Below are 19,483 nucleotides of genomic sequence, written 5' to 3'. Positions count from 1 at the left end.
ATATTAAATAATCCAGGACAAAGAACAATTAACCCATGGGCATAAAACTAAAATCAACACGTCAAACATCATGATTACGGAAGTTTAAATAAGCATAATTCTTTTATTTCATATTTAATTTCCTTTATTTTGTATTTAATTGCACTTCTAATTATCGCACTTTTATTGTTATTGTATTTAATTGCACTTTTAATTATCGTACTTTTTAATTATCGCAATTTTATTGCACTTTTATTTATCGCAATTTCATTATCGTTATTTACTTTACGCTTTAAATTAAGTCTTTTATTTATTTAATATTTTACATTTTGTTTTAACTGCGACTTAAAGTTTTAAAATCGACAAACCGGTCATTAAACGGTAAAAACCCCCCTTTATAATAATAATATTACTTATATATATATATATATATATATATATATATATATATATATATATATATATATATATATATATATATATTTGTATTTTTATAAATTAAACTAATATAGCGTTAAGCTTTGATTAAAAGATTTTCCCTGTGGAACGAACCGGACTTACTAAAAACTACACTACTGTACGATTAGGTACACTGCCTATAAGTGTTGTAGCAAGGTTTAAGTATATCCATTCAATAAATAAATAAATATCTTGTGTAAAATTGTATCGTATTTAATAGTATTTCCTAGTAAAATATAAACTATTTCGTACCCCCACGCTACGACATCAGTTGGTGAGTTCATTCGTTTAACATAAATAATCATTTCATAATTTTAATAGACCACAAGATTTCATATTTCCATTTCTCGTAAACATACGTCCCATGCATAGAGACAAAAATATCATTCATATGGATTGAACACCTGGTAACCGACATTCACAATATGCATATAAGAATATCCCCATCATTCCGGGATCCTCCTTCGGACATGATATAAATTTCAAAGTACTGAAGCATCCGGTACTTTGGATGGGGCTTTTTGGGCCCGATAGATCTATCTTTAGAGTTCGCGTCAATTAGGGTATATGTTCCCTAATTCTTAGATTACCAGACTTAATAAAAATGGGCATATTCGATTTCGATCATTCAACCATATAATGTAGTTTTGATTACTTGTTTCTATTTCGTAAAAACGTTTATAAAAAAATGTGCATGTATTCTCAGCCCAAAAATATAAAGGGTAAAAAGGTAAATAAAACTCACGCATATAAATATTGTAAAATAGTTAATAAAACATTTGCATGTATTCTCAGCCCCAAAAATGTAAAGAGTAAAAAGGAATCAAATGAACTCACCATACTGTATTTTGTAGTAAAAATACATATGACGACATTGAATAAGTGTATGATTGGCCTCAGATTCACGAACCTATATCAGTAATATATATCAAATAATAAATAACCTATATTGGTACTATATATATTATAATTGTTATGTATGTATATATTTACTTTTATATTCGTCTTAATATTTTTATTAATTAAAAGTTAATTAAAATGCTAAACACTTATTTAAAATCTATTAATATGTACTTAAGCTTATATAAGTTAAATTAGTATTAAAAAAAAATTTTTAATATTTGTTAATATTTATATTACTTATAAATATAATCTATTTATAAAGATAGCTTATGTATTTACCATATTTTCTATTTTTTTCTTATTATGTATATTATAATATTAGTAGTATAATAATAATAATATTGATAATAATAATAATAATAATAATAATAATACTTATGATAATAATAATTACTTAATAACAACAACAATAATAATAATAATAAATAGAGATAAAATTACTACCTCAATGAAATAGTTCTAAAAACAAATGCCCAAGTGGGGGTTTGAACCCGCGACCTCTCGTTCATCCAACCACACACCTAAACCAACGAACCAATAACCGAATCCTGTCATATCTCGCGTCTTTAATTATTTAATGCATGTAAAACCGTTATCATTTTTCTTAACATTTATCCTCATCATTGTCATCATACTTGTTATCTCTTATCATCATCATCTTTATTCATAACAACACCTTTAATATCATAGTGTATCATCTCACTGTTATAGAATCAATATCATCTTCATTTATCTATAAATCCAATCAGCAAAACAGAAGTTGGGTCACGGCCCAATAACACAAGTTTACGATCCAGAAGCAACCCAATTTGATAACAGTTGAATGACCAAAGAGAAATCCTATAAGAAATCTCTATTCTATTTATGGCCCGTATAATTTGGAAATCCAAACAGAAAGGGTAATCGGTACCGTTATATCTTTTTTTTTATAGCGAAAAGGAGTATGGCGGGAAAAAGAAGTACAACCCACTATCTCATTAAATATTCCAAGTGGGTTATATGTTATTTGTTGTCTGCCACAAGAAAAAGGAAAACAAATGTGCAGCAGTCATCATCGATAATTATGCATCACTTCTCTATTCATCGTCACCTTTACTTATCACTAACCTTAATACCTGCGGTTTTAATTAATATGTGTACAACAGCTTTATTGTTGTTCTAACAGTGATTTACAGCAGGGAAGGGAAGTCAGAAAGAGGAAGAAAAAAATACAGGATAGTAGGTATTATAGCAGACCGATGGTGATTTTAAGCTAACGGACAACAGTAACAGCTCAATTGTTTTGGTGTCTAGGTGATGACAGGTTTGGTCCGAAGATAACGGGTTTAATATGTTCTTAGGTTTTATGATTTGAATGGTGAGAGAGATAGATAGAGGGAGAGGTAGTGGTGGTTCTTGGTACAGCCCAACGACAGGAAGAGAAGAAAGAACAAAAGTATAACATGGTCAAAAGGTGGTGGCATGTGGTCGTATAGGATAGTAACAGGCGGTTCACAGTGGTGTTGGGTTGGGTTAGATGAGGATAACGAAGGTGGTGTTGTGGGTTTAATGGTTATATTTGATCACAGTAATAGCGAAAATAGATAGATAAATAAATAAATGATGAGGTGATAGTTAGTGACGGGTGTAGCTAAAGTGGGTTTCTAAAGTAATGGTGAAGAAAGTTTCGGTGGTCCTGGTTGAGCATGGTGGTGGTCGAACTTAGAATGATAGCAGTGAAATGGTGATTATTGATGAAGGTTTGTCAAGGTTGTTCTTGGTTACAATAACAGGCAAGACAAATGGTCTATAAGTGTTTGTGTTGGTTTTTCGAATAGAGGTATGCAACAATTGATAATGATAGGAGATGGTTAAACTATGATGGTTAAATTGATCAATCCATATTATGAAGGGATCGGTTAAGTTTATAAAAAAAAATGGTTCGATCTTCTTAACACAGCCAAAACAGAAAAAAATAAAATTATAAAAGGATGATAGGGATCTTTAACTAAGTTTGTTGTGTAGTAGGTTATTGGTCGACAAAGAATCATTTGGAACAAAAAATTCAATGATGGTCTAATTCCCAATTTGTTATATATTTTATTTATTTATTTATTTATTTATTTATTTAATTAATATTAATATTTAATAATATATTAATAATATTAATAATAATGATAATAATAATTATTATTATCATATTAAAAATATTAATGACAAAGATAATACTAATAAGTTGTATTATAATAACAATAACAATAGTTGGATAATACTAATAATTTTAATATTAACAATGATGTTTAATGATAATAATATTTAATAATAATTATTAACGATAATGGTAATAATAATAACCTGATAATTATATAATTAATAATTAAGATCTAACAAGTTATATGTATTAAATTTCATATCCATATTTTTATATTACAAATAATATTGATAATACAGATATTATCATTAATGAAAGTAATGATACTAATATTTATATAACCTTTATTTTAACTTGTAATTAAATTTATTAATAGATAATATTTATTTATAGAAATCATACATCTAGATTCATAGTTAATAATATATATATTTATTTACACACAATTGTTCGTGAATCATCGGTAATAGTCAAAGGTCAAATAATTCCATGTAAACAGTTCAAAATTTTTGAGACTCAATATTACAGACTTTGCATATCGTGTCGAAATCCTATAAAGATTAAGTTTAAATTTGATCGGATATTCCCGGGTCATCACAGTTGTCGGTTGTACTGTTGCCGCTGATGATGGTGGTGCCTGTAATGCCTGCAAGTTGCGCATCATGTTCTCCAAAGTCACTACTCGAGCTCGAAGCTTGTTGACTTCTTCTACTACACCTGGTTGATTGTCGGTTCGGACAAGTGGATGAGTAAGATTAAGAATTTGGGATAGTATATAATCGTGACGAGATACTCTGGAAATGAGAGAGAAAGGGGTGTTTCAAACAGGTTCGCCGGTAAGTGCTTCAGGTTCTTCACCAAGAGGTGAATGTGGTGGATGGAAGGGGTCACCTTCTTCTTGTCTCCAATGATTAAGTAGATTACGAACCCATTCCCAATTCATCCAAAATAGATGATGGCTAATTGGTTGATCCATTCCGGTTACGCTGCTTTCGGAGCTTATGTAGAATTCCATATCGGAATAGCTGTCGGAATATGAGGAATTTGAACTAGATACGGAATTCATCTTACACGGTTAAATAAAGGATTTTTGATATGAAATGATTTTTGGATATCGGATAATATTCTAATTACATAGAATACCTATATATAGTACAAGGGATCCGTAAATTACGGAGGAACTTTTGAAAGCTGTCAGGAAAAGTTTACAGTAACAGATATGCTAAGATATGAATTTTTTGTCTATACACTATTCATGCAATCAACGCAGTAAAACGTGTCTAGATTAAGAATGATAAGCAGGTAATTTTTGACAAGAAATGATAAGCAAAACTTTTGACATGCAGACACGGTCGAAGTCCAGACTTACGAATGCATCCTAACAACTATCAGTTAGACACACTAATGCAAGACCTGGTTCGGTAGGACCAACGCTCTGATACCAACTGTGACGATCGCTCCAAATCCATATGGACGAATACGTCATTCATCGATTTCATTGCGAGGTATTTGACCTCTATATGATACGTTTTACAAATATTGCATTCTTTTGAAAAGACACACCATAAATGAATATTTAAATCCAAGGTTTTCAACATCTGATAATTTCTACATATAGACAATCACCGTAAATAATAGTTTACACTAATACTTCCGTTAACAATGCAGTCAAAATAGATACATGGTGACGATTTTGTGAATGCAACATTTTCTTGAATAAATCATGTATGACTCCATGCACATAGCTTGTATAACATATAAGCAAACAGCAGAAGACTTCTAGGGAACTTGAGAATAAACATGCTAACAAGTGTCAACACAAAGGTTGGTGAGTTCATAGTTTTAAGGTTTCGCATAATCTGTATATAAAGGTGGATCACAAGATTTCAATTGTTTCATCCAGAAACGTTTATCAAAATATTCTACGAAATTGAGCACCATGGTAACTAAACTTTAACGTATATATAATAAGTACCCCCTGTTTTAACATACATGCAACCAACATGTACAATACACGCAAATCAATGTGTACTAAAATCAAATAGCATACGTCTATTTTATAGTTCAGGCTAGGGTTTCTATACCTGGAACAGACGGAGATGTCAAGCCCTATGGATCCATATATAACTACTCGCGTCCACCAGTTCTTATAACCAGCGGTTACTAGTTACCAAAGTTAAGGGATTTTTCGGTTCAAACTCAGTGTAGAATTTAGTATGTACTTGTATCCATTGCGTTTAAAATAAAGTGCATGTATTCTCAGTCCAAAAATATAGATTGCAAAAGCAATTAAAAAGGGAGCAAATGAAACTCACCTTAGCAGCACATAAATGTAGTGACCCAAACTTTTCCATGTTTATTTATATTAAATGAAATTGATGTTTACATGATTAAGTGTTTCCAACATGTTAAGAAATCAAACTTGTTAAGACTTGATTGAGTGAAATAGATTTCATATAGACAATTGACCACCCAAGTTGACCGGTGATTCACGAACGTTAAAACTTGTAAAAACTATATAATGACATATATATGGATATATATATATAGTTAACATGATATTATGATAAGTAAACATATCATTAAGTATATTAACAATGAACTTCATATGTAAAAATAAGACTACTAACTTAAGGGTTTTAAAACGAGACATATATGTAACGATTATCGTTATAACGACATTTAAATGTATATATATATATATATATATATATATATATATATATATATATATATATATATATATATCATATTAAGATATATTAATACATCTTAATATCATGATAATGTAATAATTTAACATCTCTTTAGATATAATAAATGATGGGTTAACAACATTTAACATGATCGTTAACCTAAAGGTTTCAAAACAACATTTACATGTAACGACTAACGATGACTTAACGACTCTGTTAAAATGTATATACATGTAGTGTTTTAATATGTATTCATACACTTTTGAAAGACTTCAAGACACTTATCAAAATACTTCTACTTAACATAAATGCTTACAATTACATCCTCGTTCAGTTTCATCAACAATTCTACTCGTATGCACCCGTATTCGTACTTGTACAATACACAGCTTTTAGATGTATGTACTATTGGTATATACACTCTAATGATCAGCTCTTAGCAGCCCATGTGAGTCACCTAACACATGTGGGAACCATCATTTGGCAACTAGAATGAAATATCTCATAAAATTACAAAAATATTAGTAATCATTCATGACTTATTTACATGTAAACAAAATTACACATCCTTTATATCTAATCCATATACCAACGATCAAAAACACCTACAAACACTTTAATTCTTCAATTTTCTTCATCTAATTTATCTCTCTCAAGTTCTATCTTCAAGTTCTAAGTGTTCTTCATAAATTCTATAAGTTCTAGTTTCATAAAATCAAGAATACTTCCAAGTTTGCTAGCTTACTTCCAATCTTGTAAAGTGATCATCCAACCTCAAGAAATCTTTCTTATTTACAGTAAGATATCTTTCTAATACAAGGTAATACTCATATTCAAACTTTGATTCAATTTCTATAACTATAACAATCTTATTTCGAGTGAAAATCTTACTTGAACTTGTTTTCGTGTCATGATTCTGCTTCAAGAACTTTCAAGCCATCCAAGGATCCTTTGAAGCTAGATCTATTTTTCTCATTTTCAGTAGGTTTATCCACAAAACCTGACGTAGTAATGATGTTCATAACATCATTCGATTTATATATATAAAACTACCTTATTCGAAGGTTTAAACTTGAAATCACTAGAACATAGTTTAGTTAATTCTAAACTTGTTCGCAAACAAAAGTTAATCCTTCTAACTTGACTTTTAAAATCAACTAAACACATGTTATATATCTATATTATATGCTAACTTAATGATTTAAAACCTGGAAACACGACAAACACCGTAAAACCGGACATACGCCGTCGTAGTAACACCGCGGGCTGTTTTGGGTTTGATAATTAAAAACTATGATAAACTTTGATTTAAAAGTTGTTCTTCTGTGAAAATGATTTTTCTTATGAACATGAAACTATATTCAAAAATCATGGTTAAACTCAAAGTGGAAGTATGTTTTTCAAAATGGTCATCAAGACGTCGTTCTTTCGACTGAAATGACTACCTCTTACAAAAACGACTTGTAACTTATATTTATGACTATAAACCTATACTTTTTCTGTTTAGATTCATAAAATAGAGTTCAATATAAAACCATAGCAATTTGATTCACTCAAAACGGATTTAAAACGAAGAAGTTATGGGTAAAACAAGATTGGATATTTTTACTTGTTGTAGCTACGTGAAAATTGGTAACAAATCTATATTAATCATATCCTAGCTAACTTATATTATATAATACATATATTCTAATATATTGTGTAATCTTGGGATACCATAGACACGTATGCAAATGTTTTGACATATCATATCGACCCATCTATATATATTATTTGGAACAACCATAGACACTCTATATGCAGTAATGTTGGAGTTAGCTATACAGGGTTGAGGTTGATTCTAAAAATATATATACTTTGAGTTGTGATCTAGCCTGAGACATGTATACACTGGGTCATGGATTGGGTCAAGATAATATATATCAATTTATTTTCTATACATCTAACTATGGACAACTAGTTGTAGGTTACTAACGAGGACAGCTGACTTAATAAACTTAAAACATTAAAACATATTAAAAATGTTGTAAATATATTTTGAACATACTTTGATATATATGTACATATTTGTTATAGGTTCGTGAATCGACTAGTGGCAAAGTCTTACTTCCCAACAAAGTAAAAATCTGTGAAAGTGAGTTATAGTCCCACTTTTAAAATCTAATATTTTTGGGATGAGAATACATGCAGCTTTATAAATGTTTTACAAAATAGACACAAGTACATGAAACTACTTTCTATGGTTGAATGATCGAAGCCGAATATGCCCCTTTTTGCTTGGTAGCCTAAGAATTAGGGAACATCACTAATTTTGAGAATTAGGGCACCCCTAATTGACGCGAATCCTAAAGATAGATCTATTGGGCCTAACGAACCCCATCCAAATTACCGGATGTTTTAGTACTTCGAGTTTTATATCATATCCGATGGATGTCTCGGAATGATGGGGATATTCTTATATGCATCTTGTTAATGTCGGTTACCAGTGTTCACCATATGAATGATTTTTTTCTCTATGTATGGGATGTATATTGAAATATGAAATCTTGTGGTCTATTATTACAATTTGATAAATATATAGGTTAAACCTATAACTCACCAACATTTTTGTTGACGTTTAAAGCATGTTTATTCTCAGGTGATTATTAAGAGCTTCCGCTATTGCATGCTAATATATGGACAAGATTTGGAGTCAGCATGCTTGCATTATATTGTATAAAACTGCATTCGAAATTTACTTTGCTATAACATATTAATATTGTAAACCAATATGTATTGGTAGTGTGTAAGTGTGATATTTTTAGGTTATCATTTCTGATAATCTAGGTGGTGTCTTTTTAACCTTGTCGATAAAATAAAGGTTATGGTTTGTTTTAAAAACGAATGCAGTCTTTGAAAAATGTCTCATATAGAGGTCAAAACCTCGCAACGAAATCAATTAATATGGAACGTTTATAATCAATATGAACGGGACATTTCAATAAAGTCGTTCATCGAAATGTGACCGAAACTCGGAATACCAAATAACCATAGATCTCAACCTAGAGAACATATGTTGGTCAATAAATGTCTGTCAAGCTAGGTCAGGTCATAGTGTATCACAATCCCAATGCTCGAGATCAACATACAAAAGTTATCAAAAGTCGTTTCAACAAGTTAATCTGACTCAATACTATAGTTGAATGATCATGGAAATCAAAACATTTTAACATTTCACATAGTTTCCTAATACTTAAAATTAGACTATAGTTTTTATAAGGCTTTAAAATATGATAAAACAGTCAATTTTGACAATTGTTCAACAAAACGAGACGTGCCTTATATAAGGATTCATTTACTCGGATGGTAATATTTAAAAATCCACTTTATCAATCTCATAAATAAGTTGTTTAAATCTTAATTGCAGATTCAAAAGCAATTTTAATTAACGTCAATCATAATTCAGTTGATCATATCTTTTAATTCGTTCATCGAAATTACGCGATTTCTAAATGAAAAGTTATTGATTTTTCGCCAGCTTTCCAAAAACATGCATATCATATACTTTTTATCAGTAGCATATGTATCAAATTCGTGATTCATCATAAACTATCTAATGACAAAACTAAAGCATACAAGCATGCATAAACATATATACTCGAGCACTAGACATGGATACACTATTAAATATATAAAAAATAAGATATGAATGCTCACGTATCAATATTGTGATTCAATATTGCAGGAAAGTACGTAGACGTAATGGAGATAATAAACACTAGGATTGACTTGCGAACAATACCCATGAACATTACCCATAACCTCCATAGCTATAACCCATAGTTTCCTTAGCTCTATCCCGCTCAAAAGGCTTGTTTTGAAATCGTTCGAGCATACTCCCGTCGTAATATTTTATGTATAATACTACTAATAATAATACCCCTAACTATAAGATTAATAATAATATTAATCTTAATTATAATTATAATAATAATAATAATAATAATATAAATATAAATATCAGAGAGAGTGAGATGTATCGTGTATGTGTGTGTAAACTGAACCAAACTCGAACCAATTTATAGAACCTCGCCTGTCCCAACCTTCCATGCGATCGCATGGATGGGAAGGCATAAGCCCATGCGATCGCATGGCACTTGTATCCAGCTCATTTTTGTTTAACTTCTAGTTTGTCGACATATTATTTAATTATAAATATAATATATTAATTTTTATAATTAATTATATATTATATTAAATTCACGTGCATAGTTGACTTGTAATTTTTGTTCCGATAAGTCGTACGTCGTCGATCAACTTATGTCCCAGTTCCGATTTTTCGAACGTCCTTTCGTACACTTAGAAAACCTGTACTTTAAGTTTCGCGACTCGTACATTTGTCAAAATATAGACTTAAATTATCCATAAACTATATCACTCGAAATATAACTTATACATTTGAGTGTTTTGATCATTTACTTCTATAAATTATCGTCTCGTTGTTTACAACAATAATAGTATTATCAAACGTTTTATAACCAAGTTAATATATATTCGATAAACACTTTTTAAATACACTTCGCAAGTTATTCATACAATTAATATTCCAACTTATCATATATATTCAAATAGATATTTAAACCAATAAGTTTAATGCACAGTATCAAATAATTAATACTTTGTTACGCTTTCAAGTTATAGTGTATATATGTATCTATTTACATATAATTGTTCTCGAATCATTGAGAACAATTGAAGGGTAATTGAACATATGAAAGTAGTTCAAAAATATTGAGATTCAGTTTTACAGACTTTGCTTATCGTGTCGGAAACGTTAATCATACAAAGATTAAGTTTAAATTTGGTCAGAAATTTCCGGGTCATCACATTTTGTTTCTTTATTGTAATTTTTTTGCTTAGTTGTTTATTAATTTATATGCTAGTTTGTTTGTTACGAGGTTATATTTATGTTATTTGCATAATTTTAGTTTTATTAGTTACACTATTTAGGTTCGAGCTTCTAAGCTTTCCTGTTGTATTCTTTGGTGGAGAACGTTTTCTTTTATAACACGTTTTCGTTTATATACGAGATATCATTATATTTGAAAAAAGGATATAGTATGATTATAATAATCACATTATTTAATGTTATGAATCACAATGCCATTCAACATAAAACGGTGCTTTGGTGATGAACGTACATGATTCAATATTGACGATTTACAGTACTGAATTAGAAAATTAAAGTTATGTTGGTAATTTTAGTGTCATCTAACATTTTTTTTTTTTGGTTAATTGAAATTTACTTAAATGTAAAAGTAAGTTGGTTATATTTAGTAACGGGTTCGGAGAGTGTGGAGTACACGCTCGTAATAGTTGGCTAGCTACTGTAGTGGAAATTATGGGGGTCAAGAGGTAGCATCCCTTGTGGGGTCCCTAATTGACCTTGTGGGGTCAAGGGGCAGTGCTTCGAAACCTCAACTGAAAAAGCACTATGAAGTGACCCGTCCTAATCTATAAGGACAAATACAATAACATATGGTTACATTGCAAGGTATTTGACCTCTATATGATACATTTTACAAACATTGCATTCGTTTTTAAAAGACAAACTTTCATTTCATCGAAAGTTGACAGGCATGCATACCAACGACTCGAATGCAACGTCTTTTGAAATATGTTGAACTCAACGACTCGAATACAACGTCTTTTGAAATGACTTAATAATAATCTTGTTGAACTCAACGACTTGAATGCAACGTCTTTTGAAATATGTCATGAATGACTCCAAGTAATATCTGTAAAATGAGCAAATGCACAGAGGAAGATTTTTTTCATACCTGAAAATAAACATGCTTAAAAGTGTCAACCAAAATGTTGGTGAGTTCATTAGTTTATCATAATCAATCATTTCCATAATTTTAATAGACCACAAGATTTAATTTTCATAGTTAACTGTAGGAACACTCATCTGCAAAAATTATAATACAGGAACACTCATCTGTATAAAAATCCATTCATATGGTGAACTCCTGGTAACCGACATTAACAAATGCATCTAGAATATCCCCAAATATACAGGTACACTCATCTGTATATAAAATCGAAGTACTAAAGCATCCATAACCTGGATGGGGTTTGTTAGTGAAACAACTCGTTCATATTACTATAAATATGGTACGTTATTCATTGGTCCCATAGCGAGGTATTTGACCTCTATATGATACGTTTTAGAAAATATTGCATTCGTTTCATAAAAAGCACACTATTATTATACATAATGCATGTTTTAAACAAGTGGGCGATTATTTAAGAAATAATCCCCATAATATATCGGTTTCCAAATACTACACACGTGACATAACAGTCGAATATAATACATGATAAAAGTTTTATTGAATGCAACACTTCATTTAAACAAAAGCATGAGACTCCATGCACAGCTTGCTCAGATAATGCAATAGCGAAAGACTTTCTTAAGGACCTGAGAATAAACATGCTTAAACAGTCAACACAAAGGTTGGTGAGATATATAGGTTTAAAGCTAGCATCGATATAAATATAGACCACAAGATTTCATAGTTATAAATATTTCAATAAAGATATTCTATAAGTTGTTGAGCGCTTCGGTAACCATACTTAACCATAAATGTAGCATATTTCCTTTATTATGAAATCTCCCTACACTGTACCAAGTGTAGTAAAAATGAAGTGCTATGCAACCATTTACGATACTAGAGCGACTAGCCCGGTTGGGGTTGTCAAACCCGATAGATCTATCAATAGGATTCGATCTTACATTTTCTTACAATATGTAAATATTAGTTACCAAGCTATTAGGGAAGATATGCAATGTGGTACAACTCAACGTAGAATATATTTTAAGTACTTGTGTCCATGGTGTAAAACATAAAATGCATGTATTCTCATCCCAAAATATTTTTAGAGTTTAAAAATGGGACTATATACTCACGGTAGTAAAAGTATATTAATAATAAGTTTTCAACTTATTAAAAATATGGCCATCGTCCTTGGATTCACGAACCTGTAACAAATATATATGTATATCAAAATGTAACACACCTATTATTCATATCATATCTTCAATCACATGTGATTGTTTAAGTTTATATTTTCAATCACGTGTGATTGTTTAAGTTTATATTTTCAATCACGTGTGATTGTTTAAGTTGAAGTTGTCAAGTTAGCAGTCCAACGTTAGTAGTCCACAATTAGTAATTCATAGTTAGTAGTCCACAGTTAGTAGTCCACAATTAGTAGTACATAGTATACACATGTTGTATAAGACTCAATCATGACCCACAATACCGCTATCGTAGTTACACGTATTGTGTATGTTGTGTCTTTTAATTTATCCGACGTATTGTGTAACCATGACATGTTAGAATACATGTATAATACAAAAAAAGTTAGCTAGGATATGGTTAGTATAGATTTTAATGAATTAATCCCGTAATCAAATTATCCATTTCTAACCAATATTGTTTTGCCCATAATTTCTTCGTTATAAATCCGTTTTGAGTGAATCAAATTGCTATGGTTTCATAACGAACTGTAATTTGTGAAAATAAACTGAAAAGTGGTGGTTTATAGTCGAAGTTACAAGTTATAATCCATATTTGAAAGAGGTAGTCATTTCCGTCAAAAGAACGACATCTTGATGACCATTTTGAAAAACATACTTCAATTTTGAGTTTAACCATGATTTTTGGATATAGTATCATGTTCATATAAAATATCATTTTCCCAGAAGAACAACTTTTAAATCAAAGATTATGATAGTTTTTAATTATCCAACCCAAAACAGCCCCTGGTTTTACTACGACGGCGTATGTCCGGTTTTACAGTGTTCTTCGTGTTTCCAAGTTTTAACTCATTAAGTTAGTATATCATATAGATATAAAACATGTGTTAAGTTGTTTTTAAAATTCAAGTTAGAAGGATTAACTTTGTTTGCGAACAAGTTTAGAATTAACTAAACTATGTTCTAGTTTATAAACTCTTATATAGATAGTTATAAACATATGAATTGAACAAGAGTTGAAGTAGAGATTTTACCTCAAGTTTAGAATGTAAAGTTGTTGGAAAGAAGTAGTAGAACAAAACTTGAGAGAGTTCTTACAAGTATGTGTAAAAATTGGAAGCAGAATTTGGAAAATGAATGTGTAAAAATGAATTAGAAATTGTGCTTATTTATAGGCTTGAAAATTTGGTTTTTAGTGAAAATATCTAAGATAAGTTAAAATGTATTAAGTCATGAATGACATATTAAATTGATTAGGTCATGGATAACATATTACACAAATAATTGCAGATTTCTATTGGCATATACCAATAGTAAATACTTCTAGAAGCTGTGTATAATACGGGTAAAAATGCCATATGAATGCGAGTAGAATTCTTGAGGAAATTGAACGAAAATACGAGTATATCTATCTTTTATATGTATTGGCATATTATAAAGTGTATTCAATACTTGTAAGGATGTATTTACACTCGTAATACATTATATGTAAATACATTTTAACATAAGTTAATTACGTCGTTTAAATAGTAACATATATATTGTTCAAAAACTCTTTAAATTAGTAGTATAAAAATATATATATATAATACTTTGTTAATATACTTAATGAGATATTTAATTATCATATTTTCAAGTTATATATATATATATATATATATATATATATATATATATATATATATATATATATATATACACACACACACACACACACACACACACACATATATATATATATATATATATATATATATATATATATATATATATATATATATAATTAATACAAGTTATGACGTTCGTGAATCGTAAGAATAAAATGGTGGTCAACTGCTTATGTAAAATTCTTTTCGGAGGTTCAAGACTTATTAAAATTCATTGCTTATTAAGTCAAAATTATTAAATCATGTAAATAGTATAATCAAGTAGTCAGAAAAATCCGGGTCATCACAGTACCTACCCGTTAAAGAAATTTCGTCCTGAAATTTGAAGTAGTACCTATTCAATGGGCGGTGTTTGTAAACAGATGTGGATACTTCTGTTTCATCTGGTCCTCTCTTTCCCAAGTGAACTCGGGACCTCTTCAAGCATTCCAATGAACCCTAACTATAGGTATGTTGCTTTGCTTGAGCTGTTTGACTTTACGGTCCATGATTTCGACAGGCTCTTCTATAAAATGCAGTTTCTCGTCGATTTGGATTTCTTCAAGAGGAACAGTGAGGTCTTCTTTTGCAAGGCATTTCCTTAGGTTCGAGACCTGAAAGGTATTGTGTACTCCAGCAAGTTTTTGTGGTAGCTTAAGTTGATAATCCACCGGTCCAATACGTTCGATGATCTTGAATGGCCCTACGTATCTTGGGTTCAATTTACCCCTCTTACCAAAGCGTATCACACTTTCCAAGGTGACACCTTTAACATAACCATGTCATCAACCTAAAATTCTAATGGCTTCCTTCGAACATCAGCATAGCTCTGTTGACGACTTTGGGCGGTCTTCAATCTCTCCTTGATTTGCACAATCTTTTCAGTAGTCTCCTGTATGATATCGGGACCAGTCAGTTGTCTGTCACCTACTTCGTTCCAACAGATATGGGATCTACACTTTCTTCCATAAAGTGCTTCAAATGGTGCAGCATTAATACTCGTATGATAACTGTTGTTATACGAGAATTCTACCAATGGTAAATATTTATCCCATCCGTTTCCGAAATCGATCACACATGCTCTAAGCATGTCTTCTCTGAATGGTCCTTTCACTTTGCCCATCGGTCTGAGGATGATATGCAGTGCTCATATCCAGACGACTCCCTAGAGCTTCATGTAGTGATTGCCAAAACCTTGACGTAAACCTACTGTCGCGATCGGATATAATGGAGATAGGTACTCCATGTCTTGAAACAACTTCCTTCATGTATAATTGTACCAATTTCTCCATCTTATCCATTTCCTTCATAGGTAGGAAATGTGCAGATTTTGTGAAACGATCGACAATTACCCAAATGGTGTCGTAACCTCATGCAGTCTTTGGTAGCTTCGTGATGAAATCCATGGTAATACATTCCCATTTCCATTCTGGGATTTCTGGTTGTTGAAGTAGACCTGATGGTTTCTGATGTTCCGCCTTGACTTTGGAGCAAGTCAAACATTCTCCGATGTACGTTACAATATCAGCTTTCAATTTTGGCCACCAAAAGTGTGCCGTAAGATCTTGATACATCTTTCCAGCTCCGGGATGTATCGAGTATCTCGTCATATGTGCCTCATCCAAAACCAATTTTCTTAACCCTTTAAACTTTGGTACCCAAATGTGTCCATTAAAATACCGGGTTCCGTCTTCTCGTATCTCAAGTTGCTTGTCTAAACCCTTGAGCATCTCATTTCAAAAGTTTTCTTCAGCAAGAGCTCCTCATTGAGCCTTCTTTGTTTGTGTAGTGAGGTTCGTACGAATCTTCATATTCATTGCTCGTACTCGAATCAGCTCTCTTTCCTTCCTGCTTAAAGCATCTGCTACTACATTTGCTTTCCCGGGATGATAGCGAATTTCACAATCATAGTCGTTTATCAACTCGACCCACCTACGTTACCTCATGTTCAGTTGTTTTTGGTTGAAGATATGTTGAAGGCTTTTATTGTCGGTATACACAGTACATTTAACCCCGTACAAGTAGTGTCTCCAAATATTTAATGCAAACACCACTGCTCCCAATTCTATATTATGAGTCGTATAACTTTGTTCATGAACCTTCAGTTATCGGGATGCATATGCAATAACCTTCTTTCATTGCATGAGGACACAACCCAAACCTTGTCGCGAAGCGTCACAATAAATTACAAAATCATCGTTTCCTTCAGGTAATGATAGAATAGGTGATGTAGTCAACTTCTTCTTCAATAATTGAAATGCGGCTTCCTGCTCAGAAGTCCATTCGTACTTCTTCCCTTTGTATGTTAATGCCGTCAATGGTTTGGCTATCCGGGAAAAATCTTGAATAAACCTTCTGTAATAGCCAGCAAGACCCAAAAATTGGCGTATTTGTGTTGGAGTCTTTGGGGTCTCCCACTTTTCAATGGCTTAAATCTTGACTGGATCAACCTGAATTCCTTCACTGCTGACAATGTGATCAAGGAACTGTACTTCCTTCAGCCAAAAGGCGCACTTGGAAAACTTTGCGTATAACTGTTCTTTCTTTAACAGTTCTAGCACTAACCTTAAATGTTGTTCGTGTTCTTATTCATTTTTAGAATAAATAAGAATATTATCAATAAAGACAATAACAAACTTATCCAAATACGGACTGCATACCCGATTCATGAGATCCATGAATACAGCTGGTGCGTTTGTCAGCCCGAACGGCATGACTAAAAATTCATAATGACCTTAGCGTGTCCGAAATGCAGTTTTCGGAATATCTTCTTCTTTGACACGCAACTGATGATAACCCGATCTTAGATCGATTTTGGAGTAAACACGTGATCCTTGCAGCTGATCAAACAATTAATCAATTCTCGGTAATGGGTACCGATTCTTGATAGTTAACTTGTTTAATTCGCTGTAATCTATACACATTCGGAAGGATCCATATATCTTCTTGACGAATAAAATCGGAGCTCCCCACGGTGAAGTACTCGGCTGAATGAATCCACGGTCCAGTAATTCTTGTAACTAGCTTAGTAACTCTTTCATCTCAGATGGTGCAAGTCTGTATGGAGCACGAGCCACTGGTGCAGCTCCTGGTACTAGATCTATTTGAAATTCTACAGATCTAAATGGAGGTAATCCCGGCAACTCTTCCTGAAAGACTTCAGGAAAATCTCTTGCCACAGGCACGTCGTTGATGCTCTTCTCTTTTTCCTTCATTTCGACTTTATTAACATGTGCTAAGATAGCATAGCATCCTTTCTTCAAGCACTTTTGGGTTTTCAAGCAGCTAATGAGTTTTAGCTTTGAGTTACCCTTCTCTCCGTAAATCATTACTGACGTTTTATCCTTACAAGGAATGCGAATTTCCTTCTTGGCACACACAACTTCAGCTCCTATTTTGGACATCCAGTCCATGCCGACTATTACATCAAAACTTCCTAATTCTACGGGTATCAAATCAATTTTAAACATTTCTCCGGCTAAATTTATTTTACAATCACGGCAAATTTTATCGGCTTTAATTAGTTTACCATTAGCTAACTCAATCATGTACTTAGCATCTAGAGGTAATGATGAACAATTCAATTTAGTGTAAAAGTCTCTACACATGTAACTTCTATCGGCACCAGTATCAAATATAATAGATGCTGATAAGTTATTAATGATAAACGTACCCGTAACAAGCTCCGGATCTTCACATGCCTCTCTAGAATTAATAATAAATGCTCTTCCACGTGCAGGTCCATTGTTCTTCTCTGGATTCGGGCACTGGCTCTTAATGTGACCCTGTTTCCCACACCCATAACAAGTAACAATGGCCAGGGCAGTTCTATTTTCATTGGTGGCAGGAGTCTTAGTGCCATTTGTATTTGTAACGGGAACCCAACAATCTTTAGCAAGATGACCCCTTCGATTACATTTGCTGCACACCAAATTGCAAAACCAGTGTGATTTTTGTGGCATCTGTTACATAAGGGATTTCGTCCTTTGTAACCCGAGCTTGAACCACTACCCGCACCTTGCGTGATTTCCTGTTTCTTAAGGGTTTGTTGTTGGTGACCTCGATCACGGTTTCCATCCCACTTTCGTTTGTTATCCGATACCTTGGCATCGGTATTTGATGAGTTCTTATCCAGGATGATCTGATCCATTAGCTCATTTTCCATGGTGATACCTTCATGAATTGTCATGGGTTTGGATGCTGTAACATTGGCGTTGATGTTCTTTGGCAGACCATCTTTGTACAATTCAATTTTTCGCTCTTCCGTTGGTACCAATTCAGGACATAACAAGGCTAATTTCATGAATCGCCTATTGTAGTTAGTAAGTTCCGTGCCAACAACTTTCAGATTTCGTAGCTCGGTTTCCATCTTCCTGACCTCATTTCTTGGGCAGTATTCAGTGATTAGCATATGTTTCAACTCCTCCCAAGGAGTATCATATACTTCATCACCCCCTATAGCTTTTACATAGTTTTTCCACCATGTAAGTGCACCATCCTGTAATGTGCATAAAGCATACTTCGTCCTATCCCCTTCCACACAACCACTAATTTTAAATACGGACTCCAGCTTTTCGAACCATCGGGTTAAACCGACTGGTCCCTCTGTTCCGCTAAATGATGAAGGTTTGCAACCTTGAAATGC

Source organism: Rutidosis leptorrhynchoides, chromosome 8 (genome assembly GCF_046630445.1).
Source record: "Rutidosis leptorrhynchoides isolate AG116_Rl617_1_P2 chromosome 8, CSIRO_AGI_Rlap_v1, whole genome shotgun sequence".
Lineage (NCBI taxonomy): Eukaryota > Viridiplantae > Streptophyta > Magnoliopsida > Asterales > Asteraceae > Rutidosis > Rutidosis leptorrhynchoides.
The sequence above is the reverse complement of the archived record's forward strand: the minus strand, read 5'-3'. Positions refer to the sequence as shown.